Source organism: Dipteris shenzhenensis, chromosome 14 (assembly GCF_047967505.1).
Source record: "Dipteris shenzhenensis isolate YYH24624 ecotype China chromosome 14, Dip_SZ_1.0, whole genome shotgun sequence".
Classification (NCBI taxonomy): domain Eukaryota; kingdom Viridiplantae; phylum Streptophyta; class Polypodiopsida; order Gleicheniales; family Dipteridaceae; genus Dipteris; species Dipteris shenzhenensis.
Window position 1 is genome coordinate 5293422 of NC_141609.1, and position 15323 is coordinate 5308744.

The following is a 15323-nucleotide window of genomic DNA, read 5'->3' on the forward strand; positions in this document are numbered from 1 at the left end:
TATGTGGATGCTGAGATTAGGATGTGATTAGCCTTGGGATAAGATTACAAGGCATTGGATATGCACTAATGGACCCTATCATATTCATGGCTTGTGACAAGATCTAGTGCTCAAATTAAGGTTTCTTTCAAGACTGGTTCACGTTTGAAGAATCAAGGTTCGAAATTGCTTGTGGATGGGATATAGGTTCCTGTATGGTGATGGTTCTCTAGGTAAGACAATCTGGCTTCCTAATTGGGTACAAAGGATGGTCATATACTAGTTAAAAGTAATCTTAGAATGGTAAAAAAACTCTCTAGCAAAGGCTTCATTTATTTAAAGATACATGGGACCCTGGGATAGGGAGTTGATTGTGAATTGATTCAATTACTTCTTGATATGAACTTTTAGTTAGTGAAAGAAGGATAATGCAAATGATAAATGAGCTGGATTAGAGATGATGGGCCAACTCATAAATGTTCCAAATTCTTGGATGACTACACAGGGTTCATGGACAATCTCAGGAAACCTTTGTAGAGTTGTTCCTTGAAGGACTTCAAAATCCCAAATTCTCCTTGGGTGGCTGCCATGGTCTACAAGGTATGGAAGGTTTATGTCCTTTTGGTAGTTTGTTATTGTTATCTTGGAAATAAGACTCTCCAAGGTATGGAAGGCCATGCCCTCTTTTAAGCTCAATTTATTACTATGGAAAGTGGTTGTTAGTAAAATGCATGTTAGAGCTAGAATGGTTAATGGAATACAAAAATTTCCCCATTGTGCCCACTATGCAAAGTTAAGAAGGAGACGATTTTTCATGACTTAGGGGAGTGTGTGACAAGTCATCCCATTCGATCGAGAGGTTGTAAGTGGTTTGAATGTGCTTCCATTTTCTTCTGTTCAACATAGAGACATGCCATTTTAGGTGACAAGGGAAGAATGTATGACTTTCTTTTTACAGCCTGGTAGTTAATTAAGGAACTTTTATGAAAGTTTAAGATGCGGGAACTCTTATCCATGATGTCATTGAGGATCTCATTAGGGCTTCTAAGTATTTTGGAAGAAAAAGTAAGATGTTGTATAAGGCCTATATGGCCATTCGCTATCATAGCCTGAGTCAGGGGGCAGACTTCTTTTCCTTTTTGTCTCTTTTAGTCAATACAACAAAAAAAGGGATTATGTGTGTGCATGCATGTGTGTGCGCACGTGCACATGGGTGTGCATGTGTGTGCATATGTGTGTGTGCATGTGCATGTGTGTGCACACATGCATGAGTGTGTTCGTGTGTATGTGTGTGTGTGGGGGTGGGTGGGTGGGTGCGTGTGGGTGTGTGTGGATATTTTCATTTTTATAACCCTTTGAATTGAGAAAGAGAAAAGTGTGTGGGTATTTTCATTTTTATAACCCTTTGAATCGAGAAATAGAAAAGCATATTTTTCTTTCATCTTCTTCATGTACCTAACCAAGCTTTGTATTTTTATTTATGAATGAAAAGATATCTTGAAACATTGATTGTTAGAAATTAAAAAAACAATGCTGGCTTTTATTAAGTAGGGGGGTCAGACCCAAAAGGACCCAATACAAAATGTGACCAACAAGTGGGCTAGAGGCCCTAGGCCTTCGCTAAACAACTTATCATAAGCACCTGATAACAGGAAAAGGACTAAGTCAAAATAGAGTAGGCATCCTGAAGTGCACAATCAACCAGACTTTCAAACTTGCTGCAACTACGCAAGGTTGGATAGATAAAGTCTTACAGAGTTGAAGGTCAACTTTTCACACACAACCCGACTACCGGGCCTTCTCTAAAAATTAACTGGTTCCTAGTCACCCAGATGCCATAGTATACCACTCCTTGAATGTCACGCCAACAAGCCTTCAATGTAGAGGGCAGACCCATGGAGTCACCCAATAAAGCTAGTCTCTAGTTGGATTCTATAGTAGATCCTAACATCAATCTCACGACACCCGCACTGCTTTTTCTACAAGGAACCAAATACCTCTAGTCCGAATACCTCTAGTCCGAGCATCGCTAGTGCAAATGGTGGACAGTTTCTATCAACTTCCCATAGAATGGACACAAGGGAGATACCTGAAATATTTTTGCCAACTTGGCTCTGACATGCACCATTGATGTATTACTTTCTAGAGGACAAAATCTATCTTTCGAACCCTTCCCCAACACTTATGCAAGTCACATGAAACTTGAAAACCCTCTAGAAGCTGTCTGTAGATGTGAGATCTTTGCAAGATGTGTCTTACCAACATAACATTGCTTGATTCTCATACATTTAGACAAACAAGTGTTGGTCAGCAGCAGTCACTGATCAGTAGGAAGCCTTTGGATAATATGATAAAGGCATGCCATCTGTCTCACACTAAGGGAAAAGCTATAGATGATGTCACCTATAGGCAACCATGAGCCTTTATGTCCATCCCAAATTTTCTCCCAACATCTCAACCCCTTTCTAAACATACTATGAGCACACTGAAGATTATCTAGAGCCAAAGAGTGGCTTTCAAACAATAGCAATTTGCTCCACCATATAGATCTAGCCAAACTACAATCACCCCTAAGCCCACCAGATCCTCTCCATGAGCAAACACCTATCACCACTTTCCAAGCACCCACAAGTCTAGCTATAAGGTCAAAGCCTTTAGCCTACCGGGGGAAATTTGAAAATGGTATTTCATACCGAGAGAGACCTTTCCACGCAACGACCCTGGGGCTTTTGTAGTTCTCCACAAACCAAACTCCAATTCCACCCGAGGCATATAAACATTAAGTAGCTTAGGAATCCATTTACCTATTAGAGACAGGTTCCTAATGGATGCATATAGGATTCCAACACCCGCTTGCTGCTTTGGGAGTTTTAGAAGGTCCCATGGTATGCAATGCATATGATGTGTACCTCCTTCTTCAACCCAAAGGAATGCTTTGAGATACCTTAATAAGACATCCTAAAATGCCACACAATGGCCACATAATCGTAGTAGCTAAGACATGCTTAACAACAAGTAAAGCCCTTGCATTGTAGCCTAGGCTCAAACCATGCCAAGACTTTTGATGAGGTCCTTAAACTAGTTGAAGCAATGTCTTGCAGGGGTAGCCCAAGGCCCAGGGATGCTCCCAAATACCTTATCCCTCACCATGTGGAACCCATCGAACCAGCAACACACTAACCCAATCAGGGGGGATCAGATAGATGTCCTTAAAGCACAAAGTTTAGTCCAGCTACAAATCGACCCGGATGCCTGCTGGCAGAAGCATGAGATGAGATTCTTGAAGTCTTCTATACGCCATCGGTCCTCTTTACGAAAGGCTATTAAGTCATCTCCAAATAAATGGAAAATGAATTGCTTCTCAGAAGGCATCACAACACCTCTAAGGTCATTTCTATATCTGGCCTTGTTCAAACCATGAATTAGTGGAGTTGAGCATATTGTGAATAAGAGGGGTGCAATAGGGCAGCCATGGCGGATGGGCCAGGTTAAATTAAAAGATCCTAGAACCCCGCCATTAGGCCTCAGGTCAACAGGCACATTGCTAAATAGAGCAATCACCTTTTTTATGAAGGCACTACCAAATCCCAACCTATCTAGGACCTCCAGGATGAAGTACCACCTTACTCGATCATATGCTTTGTCCAAATCCATTCCAAACAAATACAATTTTGCCTAGAGGCTAAGGCATAGTCTAGAGTGGCATTTTACATTAAGGGTATTCTCAAAGATATCCTAGTTTCATAAAGAGAGCAGTCACCTTTTTTATGAAGGCATTACCAAATCCCAACCTATCTAGGACCTCCAAGATGAAGTACCACCTTACCCGGTCATAAAAATACATTTTTTCCTAGAGGCCAAGGCATAGTCTAGAGTTGCATTTTACATTAAGGATATTCTCAAAGATATCCTAGTTTCACAAATAGAGCAGTCACCTTTTTTATGAAGGCATTACCGAATCCCAACCTATCTAGGACCTCCAGGACGAAGTACCACCTTACTCGGTCATATGCTTTGTCCAAATCCATTCCAAACAAAATACATTTTTGCTTAGAGGCTAAGGCATAGTCTAGAGTGGCATTTTACATTAAGGTTATTCGCAAAGATATCCTAGTTTCACAAAGCCACACTGCTCTTTATCCACAACTTGTGATCACCATCCCGGATATGTAATACTAGAGCTTTTGCTATCACTTCATATGACATATTTAACATTGTAATGGGTTGCTAGTCATTCACGTACAGCTTGCTTTGCCACCTAGGAAAAAGCTTGATAAGGCTTATGTTAACATCAATGGAGAGGGATCCTTCCTCTACATCAACATTAGCAATCAATATTAGATCATTACCCAACATATCCCAAAAGTGAACATAAACTCAATTGTCAAACCATCAGACCCAGGGGCCTTGTCATTTTTCATTATACTGAGATGCCTCCCTTAGCTCATTCAAAGTGAACAGCATTCCCAACCTCATCCTCTGAGATTCAAATACCCTGTCAAAAATCCCCATAAAAAATGGTAGCAATTTCACCTTTCCATTCTGCATCCTGCACCACTAGAGCTTCCACCAAACCACTTAAAAAGGATATGAAAATGTCAGCAATGTGCCAATAGTTAGTTTCCACTCTTCCATCAGGCCTCATGATTCTATCAATAAAATCTTTTTTTTTCTTCCTTTTGGCAAATTGAAAAAGAACTTAGTGGGACATGTTAAAGTGCATGGACCGAGCTCTCCTATGGACCCTAATCTACTCGAGTGACAACACTAATCTAAGGTGGATGAATCCTAAGAGTGATCATGATCTATAACTCAAGTCAATTAGGTTCCAAGATAGATTAGCTTGGACTCATAAAGACAATCTTGAGATAGTGCAAAGTGCTTGATTGATATTACTTCAAATGAACCTCCCTTTTATAGGAGTGGGTACTTACATCCATATGCATGCTCACATGTGGGATATCTCCTCTCTAAATCTACCAAAATTAATCCATTGCATTGTCACATATAAATATTCTTAAATTTATGAGGTTGTACTCTGCACACAAGTAGACTCAAAATCAAGGTCAACAGGCTGGTCTTCTGTTGCACCCTACAAGTATACTAACATTGAAAGCTATCTATACGAGAACATGTCATTTCAGCGTGCACCCAAGTGTCTGAAAACATTCCAAGGAACAACAAGGTAGAGTTTAAATGTTCGACACTTCTCTCTTTCTCCGACATTGGTGACTCTTCCAAATACAACACTTTGAAAAGAAGCATGCGCCTCGGAATATGTAAATCATTTGATTGAATCCGAATGGTAAAGATATGCGCTTCAAAATGGACATGCACCTACCATCGAATCTAGAGTTGTCTCCTTCAGTCTCGGCTTGTACACCCTTCCCATACCTCTTCACAATTTATATCACAAAACATAAACGCACATAAAAAAGGCTCGTAGATTAACGAGTTGCATATGCTGAGCAAACACAAAAGAGCAAAAGTTGAAGCGGAAGTATGAAGTAAATAAGAATTCTTGAAATACCCCTCTCAAATGTGTTACTCTCAATATCCATGGCCTCATGGGTGCTTCCAAAATCCACCATCTCAAATGATCCGACAAGGAAAGCAAACGTATGTAATAACAAAGTACCAAGCACAAACACCAATTGCAATCTATAGGCAGCCAAGCCAAGTAAGGATCTGCCCGTCTGTGCCATAAAGATCCTTGAGTTCATCGAGAAAATATTTGCCTTCAATGGTGAATCCTTTGGTAAACGACAGAACAGAGCATGCATGAAAGAATACCGTTGATTCTCAGTAGAATAGCTGCCACACCTTAACTTCCATTTGGCTAATCAATAAGGGTTATGCATTTTTTGCATGCAAAGGGCCAAGCGCAATTGAGACGCCTCCATCATAATTAGCAAAAAGTAGAGGCATTTAGAGGGGGGGTCCTCTACACAGGTGGCACCCTCACTGGCCAATCCATTATTTCCACATAGCATGTAGGCCAATAAATTAAAATTAAATTATTTTACCTTAAGGCAGGCCACAAAGCAAAATTGATTAGAAGACAAGCGATTACTTGACAATCCTCCGAAAATAGAGAACGGATTAAAAGGCGCCGGCCATGGGGCTCGAACCCATGACCACAAGGTTAAGAGCCTTGCGCTCTACCAACTGAGCTAGGCCGGCTTGCTTGATTCCTCGTATCAACATAGTAAATATCAATGTTTTTAAAAACACCGATCACGTTAGAATGCGTTTAGCATTTTCAGGTCCTCTAAAACCCAGCGACACAGCGACAAGAGTATCCATCGGCCCACATTTAAAAATAAGAATGCTTAGACGCTTTATCAATAGTACGTCATGAAGCGACGGAACCAAGAGGAAAACAGACAGGATAGCAGAGAGAGGAGTGATTGGCTATGATCAGAACGCAAAAGAAAATGATCCTGAAGAGAGTCCAAACAGTGATAACACCTCTGCCAAAAAAGGGAAGGATGCTTCGTACTCCTCGAAGGAAAGCTCGAAGAAGGAAGCGCAAGCGAAAAAGCAAGATAAGGAATTAGAGAGTCGAATGAAAGTTCGAAGAAATTGTCGAAAAAACGGTAATCGTTACGAGCGACTAAGGGCAAAGCTAGGAGAGAGAACTTTGTTAACCTTTGTACTCCTTTGGCGGAAGGGATGGACCGAGATTCTGATGCATAGCATGGATCGAGTGATGAGTAGGAGATTCTCTATTGTCGGAATATCAGAGGTGTCTGCTCTGCATTAAAGAAAGCTTCAGTGAAGAGATTATTACGCTCCTAGTCTTGCAAGAACTCAAGATAGATAGCAATGTATTTGAAGAGTTGTGTTCTGGATACTTGGGATGCCCGGTTGGGTTTGCACTAACTTTGGAAGACAAATTTGAGTGGTAAACAAAATAAATTGCATGGGATGATGCAAAGATTTCTTTTGCAGGCAAAATTTTATTTCCTAAGCAAATATTCTCCTCTACTTTGGTATACATGTCGTCGGTCTTTCCATTTTTAGCAAATGTACTAAAGGAATTGGATAAAATGATCAGAGGTTTTCTTTGGAGGAACAATGGCATGCTATTGAAGGGCTATTGAACATTGTGGTGGCAAGCAAAAGAGAAGGGGGATTAGGCCTTGAGGGGATGAATAAAAAATGTAAGCAGTTATCTTCTAAGTGGTTTTGGGGCTGGATTGTAAGAAGCCTTAGGCTATTCTTACTAGATATTGGATACATAGAAACGGCCCACTAGGAGTCTTTGGTCCATGGCAAGATATAGTACTTTGTGACTATGCAGTCAAAATTCCACGATCTGAGATGCTCTCGAAGATGGTATGCCTTTGGAAAGAGAACTTTTCTTATGTTTCATCAGTGGTAAATTGTTCATTTTAGGGCGATGCCTCTCCTGGGAGATCTCTATGGTTAGTGGAGTGGGCTTATGAGGATCAGTTCAAGCCTCTAATGCTTGCATCAAAGCATGTTAAGAGGTTGTGCAATATGGGGTTGTTGACTTTTAGAAACATTTGGGAGCCAAGGTGGCTGGAAATGGTTTGAGATTGATGCCATAGGCAGAGTTTTCAATCTTTCTAATATAAAGATGATGATTATGCAATGCATTTTACTAGGCATAAGAGATGATTGGTCGACAAATGAAGTATGCATTGACAGAGGAGATATGAAAGTATTTGTCTTAGAAAGAGATTAAGGGAGTTTTGGAGGTAGATGGAGTGGCAAATGCGTGGGGAAGGGATGTGACATTTGTGAATTATGCAGGCAAAGATCTTCAAAGATGTTCCTTAAAGGATTTGGTCAAGATCCAAGGGCTGTGGGTTGCTTTAGTGGCACACAGTAATTGGGCTATTAGTGCTCCAAGAGATAGTATGGAAGTTTGGATTAGAAGACTAAGATCAATATGATTGGCTACTTCTTTCTTTAAGTATAATGTGCTATTGTGGAAGGTAATGATTGGTAAACTGCCAGTTAAATCTAGGATTACTAATTGGAATCCTAGACTTTCTCATCTTTGTGTCTTTTGTAAATGTAAGAAGGAGAATCATTTTCACATCCTATGGGATTGTCCTTCGATCTCGCCAGTATGGAGGAGAACTATGTGATGATTCACAGTCATATGCATATTCTCTTCCCTCTTAGGTAGAAGTTAGCTCTCTTAAGAGACAAAGGAAGTATGAATGATGTGATATGGGAAGCTTGGAAAATTGTTAGAGCTACAGTTATAAATTGCATCTGGAAGTGCCGAAACAGAAAAGTCTGCATGAAGCTTGACGAGGCAGGTGGCTAGTATAGAGAACTTGAAATTTCTATAATGATGAGCTTTAGGAGTCTTAAACATGAAGTTGGATGAGTATCAAATTTCGTTGTAATTGTCTCTCTTTTGGTGAGACTGTTCTACTTTACTTTTTCTCTTTTAATATAGGTCTTTTCCACACACACAAAAAAGGGATACACCACATGTTTCATAAGGTTAGCATATCAACTACTCCAACATCTATCGTGCCACAAATATACTTAGTACAACTTGCCAAACAATGCCTCCGAGCATGCCTCAATTTTAAAGGGCAAGCATCTACAATCACTATAATGTCCTTGTTTATCTTAAATACAAGCTAAACCCTAGAGTAAAAGTTCAAAATTGGCACAACTTTTTGTACCTCACATACTTAGAAGTTTGATCTCATCCTATACGAGTTTGAGGTTAAGGCCTTAGATTTATGAAACAAGCCTTATGTCAACCATGCTCTATTATCTTTTTTGGATTCATGGGGCCTTTGATTTATGAAAAAGCCCTTATGCCAACAATTCTTATGGGGCTCAAAATTAGAGGATCTTGTGTTGGATAGTGATGTTACATCTACCAATACTATTGGTGCAATGCTACATCAATTATGCTCAATGTAGTCTAGTGCAATTGTGAATCGTTTTTTTGGTAGTAGTTAAGCTCATTAATGTTTACTTTAAAATAAATCATTTAAAAAACATTGTTCTTCCAGACAAAATAATAGTTTTTCAAATAATATGAAAGCCATAGTTTTACAAATGTGGAATCATGCATGAATTGCATTATCCCTATGAAAGAGCCAAATAACATGTTTCTTAGTTCTATTGTATAGAGATTTAATGCGTGCAACGTCCAAAGAGTGCATACATGTTCGTTTGTTCACATATGTGCAAGCACACACCCCATTGCACATAAATGCACCACAATTATAACATTAATCTCCAAGATGTTTTTGAGATAGTTCTACAATATTATTGTCATGCAAGTTTTCAATATTGTCAAAACTATTGAAATTGAGAATATAACTCAAGAATAATTGACCTTGCCAAAGTAAGATTATGACTAGTAAAATCACTCAAGCCATCTACAAACAATAATTTCTCCTAAAGATTCATTTAAGGTATAGTTCTCCATCTATTCTACCTATTACCCATGGACAAAAACAAAGGATTAATATTCTTCATCTATTCTACCTATTACCTATGGACAAGAAAAAGGATAGTTTTTGGACATATAGGAGCTTGGACGAGAAGTGTTACCAAATATTGCCATGTGTTAGCCATGACTATTGATGTTCAATATTTGTAAGTTTATGTTTGTAATTTTGATGTTTGCAGTATGACAGTTATAAATACGATGTTCGCATTTGGGCATTCAAACATTTAGACAAAGAGGCACCCTTGATTTTTGCTATAGAATTATTTTCAATCGTGCGAGCAACCAACGGAGTGATGCAAATCAAGCAACCACAACACATCACCTATAAGGCAAATACACACAACACATGAAAGGCAATTGATAGGTAATAGCCACCAATTCATGCAAGCAACTAGCATATGCATGACAGAAAGAAACACCATAGCAAACATCAAACTACAACAGAGAGTAGCACACATCAATAAGTAAGCATAGCAAACACAGAAATGATTCAACGACTCACAGGATGAGCACACAATTAAGCAAAGTAAGGATTGGCAAAGCAAGACAATAGATAGCAACAATCTGATGTAAAAAGTAGATAGGCAATAGAAGCCAAACATCTAGCAACTCTGCAAAGCTAAGAGCTCCAACTATTCACAAAGTTATACTTCCTTATATCAAATTCAAGGAACCTTTTCAATAGATTGCAAATGTTAGACTTGTTTTGGCACTCTCGATACTTCAACTTCATCCCAATTGACATAGAAGCATTACCCCACTTCATATAAAATCTACCTAGGTAAGGGGTCATTGTTTGCTTGGGTGTAGCCTAGTGAATGCGATTCACCTTGTCAAGGGGCAATAGTGTGCCTCTTGTTTTGTTTTAGAGGCGGCTTTTCCTATGAGGGAGTAACACCCACGACACAACTCATGGAGAACTCTTTTACCGCGGTTGCCAACTCAAGCGTGGACTCATGGAGAACTCTTTTCTCCGCCATGATAGTGTGGACTCAATTGACGTGGAGAACTCTTTTTCCCCGTGGTAGTGTGGACTCACTTGATGAGGAGCAATTTCAGTTCAAGAAATTGAGTTTGTATTGCTAGCCATGTTGTCAACCTCTTTCAATTCAGCAGAGCTCCCCACACCCAACAGCATCGCAGTAAGTCCTTTGCACTACTCGCTGCCTCATGCCATCTGCCAGCTGACTCGCTCCGTCGACCAGCTCCCTATCATGACATCTGCACCCGATTATATCCGCCCACAAGCCTCTTTTGTGGAGCTCAATCTTTTAGCAACCCGGGATTGGAGCCATAGCCCTCCTCGACGCCAGCTCAGTCAAGCTCAATCTCTTGGTTGCCGTCCAAAAAGTCACATGATTGAAGATGCTTTGGTTGGGCTTTCTCGGAGTATATCAACAATCTCTATTCCAGGTTTGCCTCTTCGTTGCTTCCGGACAGGCCGCCTCTTCTTTTCAATCTCGATTTCGAAAGCCGGATACTGGTTTTATATATTGTGTCCCTGCTTTGCAGATAGGGAGCCAAAGTCACGTACACAGCGCTTATGGCAGGAGCACTTCACGGCTCCCTCTCAGTGGTGGTACAAGGGAAAGGACAGAGTAAGTGGCAAATGCGACTGGACAAAGTGTATTGCATAGGATGGTCTTAAATTAGGATTTTGATTGGTTCGTTTGACGAGTTACAAGATTTCAGACATATAAGCACTGAAGAATGGATAGATGGGCTGTACAACCCAGCTTGGATTAAAGACATGCTAGAGGGAAAAGAGGCTCTAGACAGGGGGAACCAGGGAACTGACGGTTCTGGTCGGGAACCAGAGCAAGAACAACTGTGCCAGTCCAGCCTTATTTGGAAGGAGAACTTTTGGTCCGGAGTACGAGTGTACGAGGCACAACAGCAAGGGGCCTGTGGTTGGAAGATGCTAAGCTTAGAGAAGACACTTGGTATTTTGGATAGGATGGATGAGTCCCCTTGTGCTGATGACGTTATCTGCACTGCGCAGAAGTGCAGGAAGGAAAAAAATCTAGCGATTGCAAAGCGCCTGTATGCTCACACTTGTGATAACGGACTGGAAAAGGAAAGAGCTGTTGGTAACTACATTGTGCCAATGTTTGTGGAATGTGGGAGTCTGTCTGACGCTCAACAGGTTTTCAACACTTTGATTTATCGGAATGAGTATTCATGGACTTCTCTCATCTTAGGGTATATCCAACATGGGCAGACACACATTGCCTTAAACTTGTACCAGAAAATGCAAGACGATAATGTACATCCTAGCACGTTTACGCTTACTGCCCTACTAAAAGCCTGTGCTAGGTTGAAAGATGTGGATAGAGGCCGCAAAATACATTCTGAGATTGCACAAATGGGACTCGAAAGAGATGTTTTTGTCGGGAATTCTCTGGTGGACACATATGCTAAGTGTGGCTCCCTTTTAGAGGCACGGGAAGTCTTTGACAAGCTTCCAGTTCGGGATGTTGTGTCGTGGACGGCCCTTATCAAGGGATATGCGGAATATGGACCTGGTCTGGAAGCACTGAAGTGTTTTGAACAAATGCAATTGGAAGGCATCTCTCCAGATGCTGTGTCATATATTTGCATCCTGAAAGCTTGTAGCAGCATAAGAGCCATAGACAAGGGGAGAGAAATACACAGGCAAATCACATGGAAGGGATTTGAAAGAGATCGCTATGTGAGCAACTGTTTGGTTGATATGTATGCCAAATGTGACTCACTTGCAGCAGCACAGGAAGTCTTCAACATGCTGCCAGTCCGAGAAGTCGTCTCATGGAATGCACTGATTGCAGGATATGCTGAACATGGACCTAGCCAAGAAGCGCTCAAATGTTTTGAACAGATGAAACTAGAGGGTGCCTGTCCAAGTGATGTCACGTTTGTTTGTGTCTTGAAAGCCTGTGGCACAGTTGGGGCCATAGGCAAGGGGCGAGAAATACATGTTGAAATTGCACTAAAAGGACTTGAAAGGGATACTTTTGTTGGCAACACTTTGGTGGACATGTATGCCAAATGTGGCTCAATTACAGAGGCACAGGATGTCTTCGACAAACTGCCAGTCCCAGATCTTGTATCCTGGACTTCACTCATTGCAGGATATGCTGAGCATGAATCTGGTCAGGGAGCTTTGGTATGTTTTGATGAGATGCAACGGGAATGCGTCTGTCCAAACGCTGTCACATTTGTTTGGGTCTTGAAAGCCTGTGGCAGCACAGGAGCCATAGACAAGGGCCAAAGGATACATGCTGCAATTGCACAAAAGGGATTTGAAAGAGATCTTGTTGTCAGCAGCTCTGTGGTTGACATGTATGCCAAGTGTGGCTCACTTTCAGAGGCACAGGAAGTCTTTGACAAGCTCCCAGTTCGAGATGTGGTGTCCTGGACCTCACTTATTGCAGGTTATGCTGAACATGGACCTGGTGAGGAAGCGCTGGAGTGTTTTGAGCAGATGCAAAAGGAAGGTGTCTCTCCGAGTGATGTCACGTTTGTTTGTGTCCTGAAAGCGTGTGGCAGCATAAGAGCCATAGGCAAGGGCCGACAGATACATGCTCAGGTTGCCTTGAATGGACTTGAAAGAGATCTTTTTGTCAACAATTCTTTAGTCGACATGTATGCCAAATCTGGCTCAATTCCAGAGGCACAGGAAGCCTTTGCCAAGCTGCCAGTTCGAGATGCTGTGTCATGGACTGCACTGATTGCAGGATATGCTGACCATGGACCTGGTCAGGAAGCACTGAATTGTTTTGAACAGATGCTACAGGAGGGCATTGCTCCAAGTCCTGTCACATTTGTTTGTGCTTTGAAAGCTTGTGGGAGCATACGAGCCATAGACAAAGGCCGAGAATTATACATGGATATCTCACGAAGAGGATTGGAAACAGATCTTTTCATCTGCAACACTTTGGTTGACATGTATGCCAATTGTGGCTTGCTTTCAGAGGCGCGTGAGATCTTTGACAAGCTGCCAGTTCGAGATGTTGTGTCATGGACTGCACTAATTGGAGGACATGCTGAACATGGATCTGGTCAGGAAGCCCTGAAATATTTTGAACAGATGCAACAAGAGGGCCTCTCTCCAAGTGCCGTCACGTTCACTTGTGTTTTGAAAGCGTGTGGCAGGGTAGGAGCCATAGACAAAGGCCAAGAAATACACAGAGAGATTTCACATGGGAGATTAGAGACAGATCTTGTTGTGGGAAGCACCTTGGTTGACATGTATGCCAAATGCGGGTGGCCCTCAAAGTCTCAAGAAGTCTTTGACATGCTGCCAGTTCGAAATGATGTGTCCTGGAATGCTCTTATTGGAGGATATGCTGAACATGGACCTGTTCAGGAAGTGCTGAAATGTTTTGAACAGATGCAACTCGATGGTGTTTCTCCAAGTACTGTCACATTTATTTCTGTATTAAAAGCCTGTGGCAGCATAGGAGCCATAGACAAGGGGCGAGATGTACACATGGAAGTCACACAAAGGGGATTTGAAAGAGATCTTTTTGTTGGCAACTCCTTGATCGACATGTATGCCAGGTGTGGCTCAATTTCAGAGGCAAGGGAAGCCTTTGACAACCTGCCAGTCCGAGATGTTGTTTCATGGAGTGCAATGATCAAAGGGTTCACAATGAACCATGAGGGTATCATGGCTGTGCAATGTTTTGAGGACATGAAAGAACAGGGAGTTAAGCCAGACGCTATTACATTCACTTCTCTTCTCACTGCATGCAGCCATACCAACCTGGTTCTGAAGGGTCAGGAGTATTTCGAGGAGATGTTGGAGGATTATGGCATTGCACCCACGATAGATCATCTCACTTGCATGGTTGATCTTCTTGCACGCTCAGGACATCTACATGAAGCAGAGCAGTTTTTCGAAACTATGGAGTGTTCTCCATGTGAAGAAACATGGACTGCTTTGCTCAGTGCCTGCAAAACTTATGATGAAGCAGAACTAGGATTGAGGTGCTTTCAACAGCTTGTCCAGATGAATTCTAAATACGCTGGTTCCTACATACTCATGGAAAATGTTTATGCAAGTGCTGGCAAGTGGGATGATGCATATCAAATAGAGGAGCTAAGATGCAAAGAAAATGGCCTTTATGGAGACAAGCGAGTTGGCACTTGAGTTTGTGGTGGGAAACAACCCGAGGAAGGAAATTCTCAACACTGCTAGAGGTCTTGAATCTATGCATGAAGGAGATAGGGCACATTACGTGTCATGATCTGGTTATAAGACCCAGCAAGTTGCATGGTATGAGCATGCATATTGGCTTATAGCATTTGGATTCTCACCACTCCCATGTTTCACAAGATTTGTGAATGCGGAATGGCTATGCAACATTTGTAATTCAAGCCAGTTCATGTATATGAAATTGATTGTATATTGGAAGAGGAAGCCTTAGCAATTTGTCTATGAAACCAAATTCGTTCATTTGCCAGATAGTCTGTTTGCAGCCTCAACAGTATCAATATCTTGCTTAGACCTGATGCATAAATGCCACGTCACTTTATAAGAAAATTCCATGTAAATTTTAATCTTCCGATAGAGGTGGCCTGCACATAGCTATAAATTTGTTGAGCCCGGTTTTGGATGGTAGCCATCAAGTCATAAACATGTGAAACTGGATAGAGATAATGATTTGAGTCTGCCTTCGAAAATTTGCATGATATCCCTTCCATAATCCGTCTTTCGTGCTGATCCAAAGGCCCATTGGGATTCTCAGGAGATCCCTTCTCTATAGTTGTACATCCATTGGCCCGTAGAACTGGGTGAGGATAAAGTCTAACTGGAATGTGGCCTAAACCACTTGGGAGAGCGGGATTTTGAAGCTAATTACCGATTCAAGCTTGGTTAGTTATAAGTAGCCGAATA

At 41.4% G+C, this 15323-nt stretch overlaps 1 non-coding gene and 1 pseudogene across 2 annotated transcripts; one reads left to right on the top strand and one right to left on the bottom strand.

Moving 5' to 3' along the window:
* Positions 1–6089: 6089 nt before the first annotated feature.
* Positions 6090–6162, bottom strand: TRNAK-CUU (transfer RNA lysine (anticodon CUU)). Its single transcript has one exon. It is a non-coding gene; the product is annotated as a tRNA-Lys (tRNA).
* A 4292-nt stretch (positions 6163–10454) lies between these two features.
* On the top strand, positions 10455–14834 carry LOC147894103 (pentatricopeptide repeat-containing protein At5g27110-like; annotated as a pseudogene). Its single transcript, XR_015542132.1, has 3 exons — positions 10455–10855; positions 10955–11040; positions 11128–14834. The product of XR_015542132.1 is annotated as a pentatricopeptide repeat-containing protein At5g27110-like (transcript).
* Positions 14835–15323: the final 489 nt, after the last annotated feature.